The sequence below is a fragment of the Ornithorhynchus anatinus genome, chromosome 11, assembly GCF_004115215.2.
Source record: "Ornithorhynchus anatinus isolate Pmale09 chromosome 11, mOrnAna1.pri.v4, whole genome shotgun sequence".
In the NCBI taxonomy this organism is placed as follows: domain Eukaryota; kingdom Metazoa; phylum Chordata; class Mammalia; order Monotremata; family Ornithorhynchidae; genus Ornithorhynchus; species Ornithorhynchus anatinus.
Window position 1 is genome coordinate 29622649 of NC_041738.1, and position 22061 is coordinate 29644709.

Genomic DNA, 22061 nt, shown 5'->3' on the forward strand with positions numbered 1-22061 from the left:
TCATGACCTCTGACTCCAAAGCCCGTGCTCTTTCCACTGAGCCACGCTGCTTCTCCAGAAGCTGAGGTGCAGAGATGTGAACTGATTAACCCATAGTCACACACAAGTAGCAGAACTGCGACTAGAATCCAGATCTCCTGATTCTCAGTCCCACACTCTTTCTGTTGGGCAAACTGCTGAACCTCCCTACTTCCAAGAAAGCCTAAGAAAATAAAGTCCGTTGTTAAATGTTCTGCTCGTCTCAGTCCATTTCCTTCTCTGGCCCATCCTCCAAGCTGTTCTGTGCCTCCCAGTTTAACCTCCAGGTTTAGGGAGGACCAGAACTGGACCTCACCAGAGGTGCGAGGCCATAGAAGGGAGTCTCACCTCCATTTTTCTCACCTCTTGATCCATCCCTGGAAGAACTCAGACATTTGACTCCCAAGAAATGAAATCTTTCTAGAGGACAACTGAGGCGAGCACTTGGGCATGGAGCAAAGAATATTGAAGAAAGGGAAAGAGCCTGGGATGAGAGGAGGAGGCCAGGGAGGAGGGGCAATGGGAGATTGTATGGCATAGACAACCCTGGAGAATCACTTTCTGCCATCTGACGAGGGTCAGATGACAGCTGCCAAGGAGAAAGAAGGAGGGTGAAAGGACAGAGCGGAAGGGTCATTTTTCCTTGCATTTCCAATAAAATGACACTGAATTGTGTTTCAAAAGCAGCTACATTTGCTGGTCTTAAAAAAAATGTGAGGAGGAGGAAAAGAGGCAAAACTATCGCACGGGCTAGATAAATTCAGAATGATTTGAATATATTACTGTAGTTAAGTTTAGTCTATAACTACAGTGAATAGATCTGTCATGCATTGCAATGAAGTAAAAAATAATGAGGCTAGGGCAGGGCTGCTCAACTTTGTCACAATGTTTCTGCCCTAATAACTCAAAAAGAACACCCCACTATTCCAGCACTTGCTGGGTAAATAGTTTTAATAAGCCTTGGGATGGACACACCGGGGAGGGGTGAAGAGCCATTATCAGAAATATATTGGAGATAATGGGGCATTTGGGGATTAGACTTTTAAAGTGTGGCTAGGGCTGTCTTGCTTGTTCCCTTTGCTCTTTAAATGGGTCACTTCCTGTTCTGAATGGCCCATGAGGAGCCCTGCCTGCTGTGGAAAATGCTCCACCTGAACTATTTTAAGTCTTGAGGTTGTTCTCCTGACCGAAAACTCTCCCTCCCAACCCCCTCCACCCCCACCCCCCACAAATGTCGGTTGGGTTCGAAGAACTGAGAGAGTAGTCGGGGAGTTCTGATTTCATTTTGATTTGTTTCTCCAGTGTGAACTTTAAGCTAAAGGATACAGAAGGCTCTGGTTCCAGAGGCATTGTACAGTAATAGCTCTCAGAAACAATTCCACCAGTGGCAAAATGGCTGAAAGACGGCATCAAAAATCCTTTCTTTTCACATGGGGCAAAGGGGAGGTGAAGTGGGGTATCCACATACAGGAAATTGAATAGATGTGGAGACAGCAGAACATTGTAAAGTCATAAGCTATGGACTGGCTATTTTAGGCAACAACGTGGCTATCTTTATAAAATAGAAGGGTATGTAAAGTTACAATTTAACAGAACAATTTCACAAACTTGGATGAGTAGCACCGCAAAAGAATTCAGTACCTTACAGCAGAGCAACAAGTTGTGGAAAAGGAAACCCCTCAAAGCCAATCATGCACAAGTTCTACTTTTCTGGGCTTCCATCTGTCTCCAAACACAGTGGTTGAAAAATCTGAATCCAGGGACAATCTCGGCTTGAGGAAAGAGGATCTCCAAGAGACGTCCATAAAGTCTAGCTCTTCTACTCAATACGGGGTCTACCAATAGCCCTCACAACCTGAGACGATCATGACCCTGCAGGCGTTAAGCCAGACTTGCAGCATAATGTATTGACGTCTTACAAAACATTCGGCAGATTCTGCTCAAACACAGAGGGCTTCACCTGGGGACCCAGAATCTTTGTATTCCCCCCTCAGGTCTCTCTAAACAAGGGCACTGGTCTAAGTCATGGAATCTGATGGTAGAGGCTGAGGCGAAGAGAGGTTGCTGAAAATTAAACTACTGGACGTATAGGTGAACGCAGACTTAGCTATACTGGACAGGAGACAGACCAGAACCTAGACTGTAAGCTTGCTTGGGTAGGAAATGTGTCTATTTATTGTTCTAGTGTACTATCCCAAGCACTTAGTACAATGTTCTGCACACAGTTAGTGCTCAATAGGGCAGGTGCAGCAAATAGTTCCCCTCCTCCCGTGAGAAAAAGTTCCAATCGATGACTTTTCCTTTTTTGCTTTTTTTATTGTATTTGTACACAGACACTTTACTAAACAGTGGGATAGATACAAGCTAATCAGTTTGGACACAGTCCATTGTCCCACATAGGGCTCACAGTATTAATCTCCATTTTACAGATTAGATCACTGAGGCACAGGGAAGTGAAGTGACTTGCCCAAGGTCAAGGAGCAGACAAGGAATTAGAATGCAGATCATCCTGATTCCCAGGCCCATGCTCTAGCCACTAGGCCACGGTGCTTCCCACTTTGCAGAGGGAGTCACAGTGGATGCTGTGTGAATCTGGGTGAGTGGGTTCAATCGCAACCCCAATAACCAAGCAGCAGATGGATTTATTTCAACCCTTTAGCGTGTCAGTTATTGTAGAGCCCACCAGCTGAAAATGTTGGGAGAAGGAGGCAGCTGCTTTTTTATTGTATTTGTTAAGTGCTTACTATGTGCTGGGTACTGTATTATTCGCTGGGGTAGATACAAGATAATCACGTTAGACATAGTTTATGTTCCTCATTAGGCTCACAATTTCAATCTCCATTTTACAGATGAGATACCTGAGGCACAGAGAAGTGAAGTGACTTGCCCAAGTTCACACAGCAGACAAGTGGCAGAGAAGGGATTAGAACTCAGGTCCTTCTGACTCCCAGGCCCATGCTTTATCCACTAGGCACTTTGCTTCTCAGTCATTCAAAGCCCCTTCCACTCAAGCCACAGAGAATATATAGGCAGAAACCAGCTAGCTGGGCAGTCAGCCAATCAGTCAATCAATAAATGGTATTTATTGAGTGCTTGCTATGGGCAGAGCACAATTCCTACCCATGAGGAGTTGACAGTCTAGAGGACTCCCTTCAAACTTCACCCCCACCAGGGCTACAGGACTGTTCAACATCTATCCTCTCTTCCTCTATTCTGAAGGCAAGAAGAGAGGCCGATGCAGTTGTATGACTGTCCAAACTGACACTGTCCCCAGTCAATGAATTGCCTGATTAGGCAAGAAACCCTCTTAATTAATCAATCAATGATATTTATTGAGTGCAGAGCACTGTACTAAGCACTTGGAAGAGGACATTACAACCAAATTGATAGACACATTCCCTGTTCACGAGGAGCTTACAGTGTAGAGTAATCTTAGTAGAGCATGGACCTGGGAGTCAGAAGGTCATGGGTTCTAATCCTGCCTCCACCACTTGTCTGCTGGGTGACTTTGGAAAAGTCACTTCACTTCTCAGTGCCTCAGTTACCTCATCTGTAAAATGGGGATTAAGAATGTGAGCCCCACTTGGGATAGGGACTGTGTCTAACTGGATTTGCTTTTATCCACCTCAGTGCTTAGTACAGTGTCTGGCCCATAGTAAGCACTTAACAAATATCATTACAAATACCATTATTATAATCATTATTATTATCATTAGTTTAGGTATTGACTTCGAGTTGGTATGTTGGCTCCTGGCTCTGCAACATTTTGTTTTCTATGTTTTGCTTTGGCAGCCATTTTCACCTAACGTTTAAATCAGTGAAACTGTGACTTCAGGGAAGTGATGTTAAATATCTTGGGCAACTCAGAGTTACCAGTTGCCCCAAATCTTTCAGTTGGGTTAATCTACTCCTGAATGTGCAGCTGTGACATGCATCTTTCTCCAACACTGCCAGTACCCCAGTAGCCTAGCAGGCAATTTAATCTGTGTGTGAATAAACTAACCCCATATCCTCATCACGAGTCTCGTGTTCCAATAAATATCCAAAGCATAAGGCCTCAGTGACAGGATCCTAAAGTAGCAGAAGAATACTTGGCAAAATAACATCTGAGAAGAGCATACAAAAGATTCAGCTCTGATTCCAGTGGCTACCACTTGACCCATATAACGCTGGCATGAATATTAAAAACTGAAAAGGCTCATGTGATCATATTGCTGGCCCTAAAACTTCACTCTATTTTTATGAAGGTTTTAAATGTGTTCAAACTATCTTTAAGAGTGAGCAACAAGGCCTATTTCCTCAAAGACTTTTTTGATGTCACCAGCATCTGCAACGGAGAGCACTGAACACTTGTTGAGCCATAATTTTAAAATCTGTTGTTTTAAATGCAGCCAACCCTTTCGCCAGTAGGTAAGGAGGCCATTAGAGAAGCACCGTGGCTCAGTGGAAAGAGCACGGGCTTTGGAGTCAGAGGTCATGGGTTCGAATCTTGGCTCCACCACTTGTCAGCTGTGTGACTGTGGGCAAGTCACTTAATTTCTCTGTGCCTCAGTTACCTCATCTGTAAAATGGGGATTAAGACTGTGAGCCCCACGTGGGACAACCTGATTCCCTTGTGTCTACCCCAGCGCTTAGAAGAGTGCTCTGCATATAGTAAGCACTTATCAAATACCAACATTATTATTAGATAACTAAACGGAGTCTACTCTTCAGTTCTGTATTACTTACTCTCAGCCAGAAAATATAGTAATAATAATAACTGTGGTATTTGTTAAACGCTTACTATGTGCCAGACACTGTACAATACACTGGGGGGATACAAGTAAATCAGGTTGGACACAGAACCTGTCCCACTTAGGGTTCACAGTCTCAATTCCTATTTTTACAGATGAGGTAATTGAGGCACAGAAAATGGTAATAATAATAACTGTGGTATTTGTTAAGCACTTACTATGTGCCAGGCACTGTACTAAGGACTGAGGTGATACAAGCAAATCAGGTTGGACACAGTCCATATCCAATGTGGGGCTCATGGTCTTAATCCCCGTTTTACAGATGAGGTAACTAAGGCCCAGAGAAGTGAAGTGACTTGCCCAAGGTCACACAGCAGACAAGTGGCGGAGCTGGGATTAGGATCCATGACCTTCTGACTCCCAGGCCCATGCTCTATCCACCCCGCCATGCTGCTAGTGACTTGGGTGTGTCCCTACGTAAACCAAGAGATTGGGTTAGTGCACTCGGAAGGCAGGGATCAGAATTCAAGAGGGATATAAAATGCTTTTAGGTTGAAGTCCACCCAGACCACTGGTGTTGAGAAAGATTTCTGCTGCCCCAGTTATACATTCAAGTATACTGTAACTAAAGGGCTCCCTCCCAGGAAGATTTCAAGCTGGGAAGTATTCATAGTTTTAAAATTACTCATCAAGCACTGGGTGATTTTTTTTTCCCTCTGCTACCTTAGTTACTGATTATTTCCAGATCCATCAGATACACAAACTCTTGTTTTTAAAATGCAATCAGCACACCCACGCGCCCATCTATAGATAGTAAAGAATAGGTAGATGAAGCCCCTGAAATGTAATTCTATCCTACAGGATGAAACGGCTAGCATTACAAATGTACACTCAGCAGGAAAATACTATTTAGCTGGTAATTCAAGCTGGGGATGAATAATCAGCTCATTTTGAAAAATGAACCAAGAAAGCTCTGCCATTTGGATAATTTGGAACCTGTTCCTGTCTTTTCAAACCAGAAATGACTTTCGGACCCCTGCTGGGCTTGGGCACCGAGTAACCCTTCAGGTCTTGGGTGGTTATTCTTCCAGTTTTATCCCGGACAGTACCATTTTCCACTGGTATCTCCCCGGTCTTAGGCCTGGTATTTTTACTTTCAGTCATTCATTAAATCGTATTGACTGAGCACTTACTGTGTGCAAAGCACTATACTAGGCGCTTGGGAGAGTACAATATAACAATAAACAGACCCATTCCGAGTCCAGAGTCAAGCATGTGACCTCATGCGCGACTCAATGCCCAGTACTCCCTAGGGCTAACAGTGGCCCTCGGACTCAGGCCTAGTGGGGGGCAGCACGCAGAATGGCTCCAGCTTAGATCTGGCCCTTGGGGGATGAGTAGATTAGACTGGGCTGTGGCCTCAAGTTTCCAAGTGGTAGTCCTGTGGAGGGAGGAAATTCCAGAACTCTAAAAGACCGCCTTTTACCTCTGTCGGTAAGGAGCCCTATTTGGGCCAATGATGATGTCCAATCCAATTATGTTCATTCGTTCATTCATTCAATCGTATTTATTGAGCGCTTACTGTGTGCAGAGTACTGTACTAAGGGCTTGGAAAGTACAATTTGGCAACAGTTAGAGACAATCCCTAACCAACAATGGGCTCACGGTCTAGAAGGGGGGAGAGAGAAAACAAAACAAGTAGACAGGCATCAATAGTATCAATATAAATAGAATGAGATGTTTCATCCACCCTGGTGTTTAGCACAATGTTTGGCACCTAGTAGATGCTAAATAAATACCATCATTATCAAGAAATCCCCTATGCATGGAGTTATCCTTCCTGATTCAATCTGCCATTCATCTCCCTTCTAAATCACAGCTCAAGCCCACCGCCTCCAAGAAACACTTCCCCATCAATCACCCCATTCCCAAGTACCATTGGCCTTTCCTTAGATTTGAAGCTCAGCTGAGGGCAGGGGTCATGTCTACCAACTCTACTGGTAGCTTGTATTCTCAATCTATCAACCAATCAGTGGCATTTGTTGGGCACTTACTACGTTCAGAGTACTGTTCTAAGTGCTTGGAGAGTACAACACAACAGGATTAGCAGACACATTACCTGCCCATAATGATCTTATAGTCCAGAAAGAGGAGACAAACATTAATGTGAATAAATAATTTAAATATATGTACATGGGGTTGGGGGTGGGGCAAATAGCAAGTGTCCAAAAGTCACAGATCCACGTGCACAGATCCAAGTATTCTCCTGAGGACTTAGTAAAGTGCTCTGCACACAGCAGGTGCTCAAAAATACTACTGATTGACTGATTTCAACATTTTTGTTTGCAGGTCACTTCTTTTGCTCTCATGATTATTATTATTATGCTATTTGTTAAACACTTACTAAATGTGCCAAGCACTGTTCTAACTGCTAAGACAGACACAAATTAATCAGGTTGGGCATAGTCCCTATCCCACATGGGGCTCACAGTCTAAGCAGGGGGAAAAACAGTCAGTGAATCCCCATTTTACAGAGGAGGAAACTGAGGCACAGAGAAGTTAAAGGATCTCTCCAAGGTCACCCAGCAGACAAGTGGCAGAGCAGGGCTTAGAACCCAGGTCCTCTGAGTCCCAGGCCCATGGTTTTCCTACTAGGCAAATACTGTTCCTCATTGATACTAATTGGGTCTCTTGGTTCTTTATTCAGATCAACCATATGATACCATATGATATCTCCCAAATTGGATTACAAGTGTGAAGGCAAAGACCATGTCTAATCTTTAAAGTGACCTCTGAGCTCCTACTTTCTTTTTTTTCAAACTATGGATGCTCTTTAAGGATTGAATAATTGACTAACCCGATAATCATGCATTTGGAAATTTTATTCACTACAAATTTCAGGCCATGCTGGAATTTTAATTTGCACATCTGAAAATGTTACACTCTTCTACTGAGTTTAAATGATTCAGCCCTATTTACCATCATCAAATTTACGTACCTCCTTTTTGAAATGTTCCTAACAATGAAAAATTTGCTATGCCCTATGTTAATGCTAATATGAACTATAAACAAAACCTTCAATCTACAATGAGGAAACTTCAATTTAGCAGGTTATATACCTAAAATTCTGATCATTTCATAGAGAAAACTTTTTATAGTGGAATTTCTTAAGAGGTATCACTGGCTCTCAGGGAAGAAAAGTGTTGATGAACTTTTCCAGAAAGAAGCTATTACATAGACAGAACTTCGTAACCTTAAAGCCATAACAATACTCCAGAACAATACTCCCACCTCTACTGCTCACTTTCAGAGGTACTAGAGGTATATCTAGTACATCTGGGCCCCAAGGTCTTTAGCTTTGCCCATCGAAGGTTGAAATCTCAAGATATCCAAAGTTCATTGCCCAGGAAAAATATGCACGTTCATTGTTAAACACTGGATTCATCCTTTGCATTGAGCAGTGTGGCTCAGTGGAAAGAGCCCGGGTTTAGGAGTCAGAGGTCATGGCTTCTAATCCCGGCTCCGCCACTTGTCAGCTGTGTGACTTTGGACAAATCACTTCACTTCTCTGAGCCTCAGTTCCCTCATCTGTTAAATGGGGATTAAGTCTGTGAGCCCCGCGTGGGACAACCCGATTACCTTATATCTACCCCAGCTCTTAGAACAGTGCTTGGCACATAGTAAGAACTTAACAAATACCATCATCATCATCATCATTATTATCATTATTGAGAAGGTTGTTTATGTTAAGATTGGTCACAATAAGCAAAGTAAAAAAAAAAAGATTTAGTTCATTAATATGCCAAGATGTGCTAATTTGAACATTGCCGAAAAGCAATTGCAAATTCCATTTTACCAATGTGTAAATGTAATGCAGTGCAAATTAAGGCTGATGAACCCATCTTCAGAAATTCAAACTCATCTTGACGCCTCTGACTTCCTCTACCCTGGCTACATTTGGCTCTTTCAAGTCATTGGGGTGTGTAGTTTTATTTTTCTAAAATAAAACACTCATGCATAGAGCAATGGGACATTTGAACAATCCGCAATTATGTGGAGATGTTAGCACATCCAAGTTAATCAAATGCAATGTAATAGGAATAAGCCTAACTCTCCATAAAGTTGCAAGAACTTTACATTACTAGACCTGAAGAGACATAAGGTTCCAGCTGTGAGGGCAAACTGGGGAAACACTGATTGATTTGAAAGCCTATCCTGATTGAGCATCCTTAATAGCAACTTTAGATCCCCATGGTAGAGAACCAGCCTTTGCTATAGTTGATAATAATAATGATGATATTTGTTAAGCACTTACTATGTGCCAAGGACTGTTCTAAGCCCTGGGGGAGATACAAGGTAATCAGGTTGTCCTATATGGAGCTCACAGTCTTAATCCCCATTTTACAGATGAGGTAACTGAGGCACAGAGAAGATAAGAAGTGACTTGCCCAAAGTCACACAGCTGACAAATGGCGGAGGCAGGATTAGAACCTATGATCTCTGACTCCCAAGCCCTTGCTCTTTCCACTAAGCCTATATATATCGTTGCCCATCTTACTCAGGAACAAAGTCTTTAATAGCATTAGTTGGTCATGCTATAGTAAATAATAAATACTATATGTTAAGCGCATAAGATTATCAGATCGGACTTGGTCCCTGTCCCATCCAGGGCTCGCCAGTCTAAGAGAGCAGACACGTTATCCTTATTTTATATGAGTAACATAAGGCACAGAGAGGTTAAGTGATAGGTTCAAGCTCACACAGCAGGTCAGGAGTAAGTAGAGCTGTAAGTAGAGCGCAGGACTCCCAACTCCCAGTTCTGGGATTTTGCCATTAGGCACATTGTCTGGCAGTGTTGCAATCCACTGACATGCATGTGGTCATAAAAATCTGGATTTAATCAGGAGTCCCCTTCCACACTGCCTAAAGATGGGAATCTTTGATTTAGACTGCTGGAGGAGTGGCTTGCAGAGTCCATGACTGGTTGCCTGCCTGCCTGTCAGTCTCTCTATCTCCCTCTGTCTCTCTGTCTCTCTCTCATATATATTATATTATTATATTATATATGATATTATATATATATACTGCAAGCCACCCAGACTCCTCCAGAAACAAGTGCAGTAGAGATCTTTGGTTATTGACAGCTTCAGTTTTGTTTTTTGTTTTTTATGGTATTTGTTAGCCATTTACCAGGTGCCAGGCACTGTACTAAACATTAGGGTGGAAACAAGCTAATTCAGTTGGACATAGTCCTTGTCCCACTTGGGGCTCACAGTCTTAATCCCATTTTACAGATCAAGTAACTGAGGCACAGAGAAGATAAGTGACTTGTCCAAGATCACCCAACAGACAGGTTGGAGAGCTAGGATTAGAAGCCAGGTCTTTCTGACCCCCAGGCCCATGCTCTATCCACTAGGCTTCACTGCTTCTCAGTCATAATAAAGCACTAGGATGCAAGTTGGAAAATCAAATACCAGGGTTAATCAATCGATCGTTTTTATTGAGTGTTTACTATGTGCAGACCACTAATCTAAGTGCCTGGGAGAGTACAAGATATAAGAATTAGCAGAGACAACGAGTTTACAGCCTAGAGGGGGAGATAGACATAGTGGGTCCCACTTTGCCTGTCTGTTCAATAGGGCAACTGCTTTCCTTACTTCTACAATCCCGAGTCCCCTGAGGGAAAGAAGTTGTGTCTGACCACTAACCACCGCCCTCCACCACAGCCTCACTCTGCACGCCGGGAGCCAGGCAACTGCAGAAGGTTTGAGGTTCGGTCCATGTTTCCCCCACTTCTCACAAAACTTCAGTGGTTGCCCATTTACCTCCACATCAGTCACTCCTTACTGTAGGTTTTAAAGCACTCAATCAACTTGCCCCCTCCTACCTCACTTCACTACTCTCCTACCACAATCCAGCCCACACACTTCACTCTTCTAATGCTAACCTACTCACTGTACCTCGATCTTGTCTGTTGCTGCTGACCTCTCGCCCACATCCTGCCTCTGGCCTGGAACACCCTCCCTCCTCATATCAAATGGCCAATTCCTCTCCCCACCTTCAAAGCCTTATTGAAGTCACATCCCCTCCAAGAAGCCTTCTCTAACTATGCCCTCCTTTCCTCTTCTCCCACTACCTTCTGCAACCCCTTGATTAGCTCCTTTTATTTACCCAACCCCCCACAGCACTTATGTACGAATCCTATTTTTTTTATTTGTTTGTTGCCCCCTTTAGACTGTAAATTCACTGTGGGCAGGGAATGTGTCTGTTATATTGTGTGGTACTCTCCCAAGAACTTCGTACACTGCTCTGCACACAGTAAGTGTTCAATAAATACGATGGATTGATTGATTGATCCATGCTGTAAACTGACCGAGGTGAGCTTTGGACCCCACTGCCAGCTCAGCTCTGATCTACCTGCCTGAATACACAGCTGATATCTCAACCCAGGCGGAGCACTCTGCCACAGTGGTGAGAATGACTATTTACAAATTAACACAGCCACGTTAATTACCTAATCATCATTCTCCAATTCATTCTGAAAGATTCCCCGTGGCTGGGAGCTGCAGGGTATGTTCCTTCCCTCCCATCTCCTGAACCTACGGTTCTGTCCCACACTTAATCTCCAGGAACTCCAGGTTTAAGATGCTTTTGCCCTACTACAAATGTTCTCTCACACCACTCTGACCTCATTAAGTCCTCCTCTACATTACCTGCCTCTACCATCTCCTCCAATTACTAGTCTCTGATACTTACCATCCCCCCAGTCCCCACTTTCAACTTTCTCAACCATTTAATCCCTTTCTCATATTTTCTTTCTTTTTCCATCCCCACACCATTCACAGCAAACTTCAATATCCACGCGGATCTTCCTAATGACGTTCCCGCTGCCTATTTCCCACAGTCGACTTCATCCACCTCCTGCTCCTCCCCACCTCATTCATTCCCTCAGCAACTTGAACACGTGCTTGAGCTCATCACCTCTAGTCACTGAACAAGCGCTAACCTCACCAACTCTGAAATTCCACTCTCTGGCCGCATCCGCCCCTCCTGCCTTCTCATCCAATACATCCTCTCTCCAAGCAAAACTCACCAATTCCTCTAGAGACCTCCAATCTCTTGACCCCTCCCTTTTTCCAAATGCATCATGCCCTTTGAGTCTCCATGCCTGACCTGCCTTTTCTCAGTGCATAAATCCACGCCCTCAACTCTGCCCTATGCCCTGAACTCAACTCTCTCACTCCCCTTTTCTGCTGATCTCTTACCACCCACTCACAGCCCTGGTTCGCTTCTACAGTATGTTTCTGCAGTGAGCTGCTGGTAGAAATCCAGACATTACCCCAACCTCACCCATCTCAAACTCATCTTTGACTCCTTTAACTCTGCCCTCTCCTCTGCCCACCAAAAATATTTCGCCACCCTTATTGATTCCCACGACCATAGCCCAAGCCAGCTATTTCAGCCTTTTAACTCCCTGCTCAAGCCTCCTGTCCCCCATTTTCTCTGTCTCTTGCCCCTAAAGACCTTGCCACTTATTTCCTCAATTACAATTGAAACCATCAGGTGTGATCTCCCTAAATTCTCCCCTGCATCTCTACAGTCCCACCCTTCTCCTGCCCCATCTTAGACTCCCCCATACAAGATCTCCCTCTTCTTCAAATCGACCCACTCTGAGTCCTGGATTCAATCCCTTTGCACCTTATTAAAACACTTTCCCCCTCCCTTCTTCCCTCCCTGACCGTCATCTTCAACCACTCACTTTCCAGTGGCTCCTTCCCCACTGCTTTCAAACTTGCCCATGCATTCCATATCCTAAAAATACCCTCCTTTGACTCCACAACTCCCTCTCTCCCTCCTATCATTCCTCTCCAAACTCTCTGAGTGAGTTGCTTACACCTGCATCTTCCAATTCCTCTCCTCCAATTCTTTCCTGACACACTGGATTCGACCCCATACTCTCCACGAAAACTGCCCTCTCTAATGTCACCGATAATCTCCTTCTTGCCAAATCCAATGACTCTGCTCCATCCCAGTCCTCCTCTACCTCTCAGCTAACACTGTGGATCGACCCCTTCTAATGCCGACCTCACTGATACTGTCTTCTCCTGGTTTTTCTCCTATCTCTCTAACCATTCTTTCTCAGGCTCTTGTGCTGGCTCCCCTTCCACATAACTGTGGGAGTCCCCCAAGGCTCAGTTCTGGATTTCTTTTATTCTCCATCAATACCCATCCAATGGAGAACTTAATCTCTCCCATGGCTTCAACTAACATCTCTATGTGGATGATTCTCAAGTCTAACTCTCCAGTATTGACCTCTCTCAAGCAATAAGTCAATGGAATTTATTAAGCACTCACTGTGTGCACAGCACTGTACTAAAAACTTGGGAGAGTACAATACAAAGCAGTAAGTATAGACCATTCCTGCCCACAAAGAATTTATGGGCTGATGGGGTAGACAGACATGGAAATAGGAAGGGAAGAGCCGATTGATCGCCCATCTCCTACTACAATCCAGACAATGCTCTGCTCTTCTAACACCAACCTTGTTTTAGTCTCTCTTGCCACCAACCCTCTGCCCACATCCCCTCCTCCCACTTCATATCCAACAGCCCACCTCTCCCCGCCTTCAAAGCCTTAAAACATTCACCCAGCCTCTAAGAGGCCATCCGTGACTAAGCCCTCTTTTTCCTATTCACCTTCCCTCTGCAACACATATGCACGTGAATCTGTACCCCTTAAGCCCCTGATATTCACCCCACTTCCAGCCCTACAGCACTTATGAATATAATCTTATCCTTTGCTATTTCTCCCATCTGTAATTTATTTTAATGTTTGTCTATCCATCTGAATTGTAAGGATCCTTGTGGGATGGTACAGTGTCTACCAATTATACTGTATTGTACTCTCCCAAGTGTGTAGCACAGTGTTCTGCATGCAGTAAGTATTCAGTACATACCGCTGATTGATTTGCCTAATTATCCTATATCTATCCCAATATTTGACACAATGCTTATCACAGAATGAACACTGAATGAATTCCATTATCATCATTTTGACTATTTTATTGTCATTTTCCTTTCCATTACTACTCATTCCCACTTTGAGTTGATAAATAAAAGCTTTCTAACTTTCAATATAGATGAAAGCCCCTGTTCCTGCACCAAAGAGCAGTGTTGCCCAGTGGAAAGAGCATCGGCCTGGGTGTCATAAGGCTGGCTTCTAATCCCAGCTGCACCACTCGCCTGCTGTGTGACCTTAGGCAAATTACTTACCTTCCCTGTGCCTCAATTTCCATCAACGTAAAATGGGGATTAAGTTTCTGTTCTGTCCTCTTACTTAAACTGTGAGCCCTATGTAGATTCTTCCTGATTATCTTGGGTCTATCCCAGTGCTTATTACAGCTCTTGGCAGATAATAAGCACTTAACAGATATGATTATTACTGTTCTTGTCATCAACCATTTTGCTTGATGCTTCCTGAGCTGCTACGTCCTGCGATTCTTTACATCACAAATAACTAAGCCAAAAGCGATCACTGCCCCCATACATTGCATTGTGGCTTCAGTGAAATGAAAGTTCCGAGCAGTGAGAATTCAGCATAGCTCTCTTAGAGAGAAGCAATGTGACCTAGTGGAAAGAACACTGCCCTGGGAGTCAGAGGACCTGGGTTCTAATCCTGACTTTGCCACTTGCCTGCTGTGTGACTTTGGATAAGTCACTTAGCTTCTCTGAACCTCAATTTCTCCATCTGTAAAATGAGGATGCAATGCCTGTTCTCCTTTCTCCTGAGACTGCGAGCCCCGTGTGGGATAAGGACAGTGTCCAGCCTGATTATTTTGTATCTAATCCAGTGCTTAATACAGTGCTTGGCACATAGTAAGCACATAATAAATGATCCACTTAATATTACTGTCAATCACTCAATCTACAGCAAGGCTTCAGAAATCAGAAATGAGTAGCGAGCACTGTTGAAAGTTTTTCTTCCTCCTGAGGAAGGAAGTTTTAGTCCCTTTTTGCCGAGCCCGGGAATAAATCATCTCCTGTTTAAACGGCAAAAATTTCCTCCGCAGCCTCCATTTATTGCCAAGCACATGCTCTACACTAGGAGATAAGCACCTTAATCCATTTAAATTCCCCTTTCCTTAAAAATGTTGATTTTCACCCAAATGCAAAGTATAACATGCAAGAGCAAGAATAACATCCACTAGAGTATCAGAGATTAGTTCATTAATGGGTTCAGCTACTGGTCATGCATCAGCATAACATTAAGAGCTAACTGATTTTCCTCTGTAAGCCACTTACAACTGAGCATTTGCAAATCATCTCAAGATGCACGTCAAAGTGAGAGATGACAGTGTTAAAAAAAATACATTTTTCATTTATTCTATTAGTAATATACATTATTGAATATGCTGTAGTGTAGACAATATAAAATGCTGGTCTTTCTCATTTGTTTTCTAAACCAGCAAACACGCCTCATCCATACTAACAGTCCCTTTGCCACACTGCTGTTGGATAATGTTTATGAGCAGAGATATATATGGATTCCAGACATATGGCCACTGTAACGCATAGTAGGGGGTAGTGGCTTGTTATTCCAGGCACCCTGATGTCTCCCATGCATGGCCAAAGGCCAACAGCATCCAACCCTGTGGTTGGTGAATATATTTAGAATTCACTCAAACCATCTTGGTGCTGAGCTTGGAACTGAACCCACCTTTTGGAGCTTAAGTTTCATCAGTAGCTAGTAAAATGCAGCATCATGGATTGGAGACAAAAGGCCAGTGGCTCCCGGGTGCCCAGTAGCTCCCCAGAAGCTGTGATTTCATCACCCCTGACTCAAATTCAGAAGGGCCAATTTATCGGGGGGCAACTGAAAAATTAAGGGGGCAGCCCTCATGACTCAGTGATCAGATTATCGGCAAAGACTTGAGCGGCATATGGGACAGACGAGTGTGATAAATGGGAGAGCCCAATCCACTCCTCTGTCTTTCCGACCATTTGAAAATTAGAGGGTACCACGGTAACCATACTGCTTGAAGAATTGATTTCCTCCGCTCATTTTTGACACTCATCAGGGGACTCTGGGGACACGTTTTTGATTAGGTCATTGCACTAATGAATCCTTTTGACTGATCAACTCTCTTCTATTTCCACGTTCTCCGCTTCAGGACCTGTTAGTAGTAATAGTAGTAATAGTATTTATTAAGTGCCTACTGTGTGTAGAGCGCTGTATTAAGTGCTGGGAGAAAATACACAGGTGAAAATTAAATACAGTCTCGTGGGGTTCACAATCTACTCACAATCTGGCACTTCACTAACTCTCCCTTGGTGCTTCAAAGCATGCCTTTAATTCCCCTCAGGTCACCAAATTCACGTCCTCCTAACCCCCTTTCAACCAAAAGAGCAACATGGTACAATGGATAGAGCATGGGCCTGGGAGTCAGAACGTCATGAGTTCTAATCTTCGCTCTGCCATTTGCCTGCTGTGTGACCTTAGGCAAGTAACTTAATTTCTCTGTGCCTCATTTATCTCATCTGTAAAATGGATATCAAGACTCTGAGCACCATGAGGGACAGGGACTGTGTCCAACCCGATTTACTTGTATCCCCCCAGTGCTGAGTATACTGCCTGGCACATAGTAAGAGCACAAAGTAATAAGCTTAATAAATACCACAATTATTTATTCCCCACTTCCTTTTCTTTTTCAAATAAGTCCTGCAGGTTCCTTTTACCAACCAATCAGTTGTATTTATTGAGCACTTACTGTGTGCAGAGCACTGTTCTAAGCACTGGGGTAGATACAGGGTAATCACGTTGTCCCACATGAGGCTCACAGTCTTAATCCCCATTTTACAGATGAGGTAACTGAGGCATAGAGAAGTTAAGTGACTTGCCCATAGTCACACAGCTGACAAGTGGCAGAGCTGGTATTCGAACCCAAGGCCTCTGACTCCCAAATCCGGGCTCTTTCCACTGAGCCACGCTGCTTCCAAGGCAACCGAGTCCCATTTTTCTTTCACTTTGAGTTTGCTTTTTCAAGAATGGTAAAGGATTAGGAAAAACACGACTACCTAAATTAAGGCTGCTGAATTGTCAACAACTTTCCAGTATTTCCAGTGCTCCCCCAGGCTCCCCTACTAGAAGAGGCTCCGTGTCACACTAGTGCAGCTTTCTCTTGTCCCAAGTAGCTGGCAGAGCAACCCCTGACTGCTGTACTCTGTAATAGCGTGGCTCAGTGGAAAGAGCACGGGCTTTGGAGTCAGAGGTCATGGGTTCGAATCCCGGCTCGGCCACTTGTCAGCTGTGTGACTTTGGGCAAGTCACTTGGCTTCTCGGTGCCTCAGTTACCTTATCTGTAAAATGGCGATTAAGACTGTAAGCCCCACGTGGGACAACCTGATTCCCCTGTGTCTATCCCAGCACTTAGAACAGTGCTCGGCACATAGTAAGCGCTTAACAAATGCCAACATTATTATTATTATATTAATCAATCGATGAGAAGCATGCACAGTGTGCAAACCACCGTACAAAGCAGTTCACGTTCCCTGTCCATGAGGAGCTTACAGTCTAGAGAGGGAGATGAGCATTAATGTAAATAAATAAATGGTGGATTTGTACATATGTGCTGTGGGGCTGAGGGTGAGGTGAATAGCAAGTGCTCAAAGGCTACAGATCCAAGTTCATAGGTAACACGGAAGGGAGAGGGAGTCAGGGAAAAGAGGACTTAATAGGGGAAGGCCTCTTGGAGGAGATGTGACCTTTTGAAGGTGTGGAGAGTGAAGGTTTGGCATATATGGAGTGTGGGGGTAGTACCAGGACAGAGGAAGGATGTGAAAAAGGGGTCGGGACCAGACAGGTGAGATTGAGGAAAAGTGAGCAAGCTGGTGCTAGAGGAGCCAAGTGTGTAGGCTGGGCTGTAGTAGGAAATCAGGAAAATAAGGTGGTAAACTGATTGAGAGTTTCTGTTTGATGTGGAGGTGGATGGGCAACCACTGGATGTTCTTGAGGATTGGGGAAACATGTACTGAATTTTTTTAATAATAATAATTTTGGTATTTTTTAAGCGCTTACTACGTGCCTGACACTGTACCTAAGTGCTGAGGCAGATACAAGCAAATCAGGTGGGACACAGTCCCTGTCCCATGTGGTGTTCACAGTCTCAATCCCCATTTTACAGATGAGGTAAATGAGGCCCAGAAGAGTTAAGTGCCTTGCCCAAGGTCACACAGCAGACAAGTGGCAGAGCCGGGATTAGAACCCATGACCTTCTGACTCCCAAGCCTGGACTCTATCCACTACACCTAGATGATCCAGGAAGTGAGTGATGGACTGGAATGGGGAGAGACAGGAAGCTTGCAGTAATCGAGGTGGTATATAAGTGCTTCAATCAGCATAGTAGCAGAGACGATGTGATGTCCTTCTTCCAAACTTAGAAAAACAGCAGGGCCTAGTGGAAAGAGCAATTAGAACAGTGCTCTGCACACAGAAAGCACTCAATAGATACGACTGAATGAATGAATGAGTCAGAGGACCTGGGTTCTAACCCCAGCTCTGACAATTGCTTGCTGTATGACCTTAGACAAGTCACTTAACTTCTCACTGCCTCAATTCCTTCAACTGTAAAATGGGAATGAAATACTTGTTTTCCCTCCTACTTAGTCTGTGAGTCCCATGCAGAACAGGGACTGTGTCCAACCTATTTAACGTGTATCTATTCCAAAACCTTAGAACAGTGTCTGTAAGTCCCTTGAGGGCAGGAAACGCATCTGTTTATCGTTATATTGTACTTTCCCAGGAACTTAATACAATGCTTTGCACACAGTAAGCCCTCAATAAATACAAATGAATGAATAGTAAACACTTAACAAATACCACGAAAAAAGCCAACAGACTCAGTGGAAAGAGCCTGGGCTTGGGAGTCAGAGGTTGTGGGTTCTAATCCTTGCCCCGCCGCTTGTCAGCTGTATGACTTTGGGCAAGTCACTTCACTTCTCTGTGCCTCAGTTACCTCATCTGTAAAATGGGGATTAAGACTCTGAGCCCCACTGGACAACCTGATTACCTTGTATCTACCCCAGCACTTAGAACAGTGCTTGGCACATAGTAAGCGCTTAACAAATACAATAAAAAAAAAAAATGAGGGTCCATCTCAACATTGTCTTCCTCATCCCAACCTGAAATTTTGAAGACTAGAGGGTTGGATTTAGGGCAATGAGGGTTTATAGGAGATGGAACCCCAACAGATTTAAGACTGGAGTCATCTACCCAGTCTCTGCAAAGAGCCTAAAACCAAGAAAGGCCTCTCTACTCACATGATGAAGGACAAATCCCTAAGGCTATTTTCTATCTTCTGCTAATGTAATCTTCATTCTTTCCATATTCTTCCTTTTAGGAATCTGCCATGATGACACCTCCCCATAAGTCAGAACCGAAGAAACTCTCCAGCAAGCTTATGAGTCAGCAGGCAAGAATAATGGCTTGGCCTTGCTGAAATTTATAGCTGCCTTTAGATGCCAGTTAGATCTAATAATTAGAATTCACTGCTACCAGAGTAACTCATGGTCCATCAACAGCTAGGACATCATAAGCATCCGCTTCTGCCTAATGATTTAGAATATCAGTGGACCGATCCTCTCCACCCTACGGGCTGCTCCTAGGTGCGTAGTGCCCTCTTATGTCCACAAAAGGGAAACGGACTTATGTCCCCCAAAGCACAGTGCAAGCGCTCAATACAGTGTTCTACACAGAGTAAGTCTTCAACAGATACCATTAAAAAAGGCGGGGAGGTCAGGAAAAAACAGTTGGCAATTCTTCAGGGCTCTGGTTCAGGATTTCAGAGAAGAGAATCAAACGGAATGCCCTCTGAATCCAACTGAAACAATTCCCTGATACTTTTCTAAAAATAATCTCTCAGCCCCAATAAACCAGCTCTGTTCCTTGACCCAATCTAATATGCCCTTGGTGAACTTGGTTGAGGAAACTTACTCAAGACGCCGCTTGAAGACAGCACAATTCATCTTTTAACTTTCATGAGCAAGAAATACAGTCAAATTAAAAAAACATTTGTACCATTCATTTTAGTTTTACATATATCATAACATGTAAATACACACTCCACTTGTCTTTGGCTAATAGTTCACTTTATATTCAAGCATCCATCAACATAGAAAATCGACATCTTTCTGTGACTCCCAAGATCATTAATGCACTTTAAATGGCTACCCAGCATTTGCCTTAAAACAAGGTTGAGCCGACATATAACTGTTCTCTTTTAACTTTAATATGAGGTGTCACATTCTTATCTCAAAGGAAAATTGACTTGTAAAATCCCTGATTACCCCTCTAGGGGAAAGACAAGCTTTAGATCCCCCATTCATAGCAAATTGGAGTGAAAGGTTCAAATATCAAAACATAAAGCATATTCCATTTACCCAACTATGAGATTATGCAACTTTGAAATTCTGATATTCAACATGTCAGAATCAATTCATCAATGGTTTTTATTGACCACTTACTGTGGACAAAGCAGTCAGTCAATCAATGTTCGGTTTGTTTTATTTTTTTTTCCTTTTTTGAGGGCTTGCTGTATGCTGAGCACTCTATTAAGTGCTTGGGAGAGTAAACAGAGTAAATAAATATGATCCCTGCCCTCAAGGAGATTACAAACAATCTAGCAGAGAGTTATCTAAATCAGTTATGACCTGATTTCTCTTTGTCAATAAGACCACAGCAATGTTACCCTACATCAGACCAATAACTAACCACAAAAATATTCCATTTCTAACAGTAGCAGTACAGAACACTTGGAGAAATAATAATAATAACAATAATAATTGTGGTATTTGTTAAGCATTTACTATCTGTCAGGCACTGTGCTAAACACTGAGATGGAGACAAGCAAATAGGGTCAGACACAGTTCCTGTCCCACAGGGGGTTTACAGTCTCAATCCCCATTTTACAGATGAGGGAACTGAGGCACAGATAGGTGAAGTGACTTGCTCACAAAACTGACAAATGGAAGATCTGGGATTTGAACCCAGGTCCTTCCGACTTTCAGGCTTGGCTATATCCACTAGGCCATGCTGCTTCTAGCAGTATTTTTTTTAATGGTGTTTGTTAAGCACTTACTATTTGCCAAGTACTGTTCTAAGTGCTGATAATAATAATAATTATGGTGTTTTTTAAGAACTTACAATGTTCCAGGTACTGCACTACTCACTGGGGTGGATAGAGAAGCAGCATGGCTCAGTGGAAAGAGCACAGGCTTGGGAGTCAGAGGTCATGGGTTCTAATCCCAGCTCAGCCACTTGTCAGTTGTGTGACTTTGGGCAAGTCACTTCACTTCTCTGTGCCTCAGTTACCTCATTTGTAAAATGGGGATTGACTGTGAGCCCCACATGGGGCAACTCGATCACCTTGTATCCCCCCAGCGCTTAGAACAGTGCTTCACACATGGTAAGCACTTAGCAAATACCATTATTATTATTATTATAAGCAAATTGGGTTGGACACAGTCTCTGCCCCACAAGGGGCTCAGTGTCTTGATCCCCATTTTACAGAGGAGGGAATTGAGGCCCAGAGAAGTAAAGTGACTTACCCAAGGTCACACAGTTTCCTTCATCACCCATCCTCATGATCATCCTAAACAACATATTATTGACATATCATCTGTGAATCTATCTAAACCTTATTTCCTCTTTTCTATTCATGATTCATTTTGGGCCTCTCAAATGCCCATTTTTCTTATCTCTTCTTCAACCTATTGATATTTCCCACAAAGCCGGAGGTGGAAATGAATTCCATGTATAAATATTTATACTTACCTTGAACCTCCTAACTCCAAGACAGGGGCACTAGAGGTGTCTCCTAGTCCTCACTTTTTGAGGTTTCATGAACCTCACATGAGGTTTCCATGTTCATTTTGTCCACGCCTTTCATGATTTTGGAAACTTTAATAAGGTCTCCACTCTGTCTTTCCAGACTGAAGAGTTCCTCCTCAATTGAGTTTATCCTCATGGAAAGCCACTCCATCCTCCTGACTGTATTTTAATTGTCCTCTTTAGGCTAGCATTGTATGTCCAACCTAAAATGTGCCCAGGTGCATACATGTCATGCTAAAGAAAAATTAGTGAGGGAAAAGGTGTACTGCTGCAGAATTAGCATCACTGATACCTTATGCCAGCACCCTCAGTTCCTTCACTGAAACAAAGGCAAAAAGTGTTCTTTAAATTTCAAAGTTCATTATATAACAAACATATGGTTTATGGATATGTTTAAATGTTCATTTTCATAATGAATAACAATTT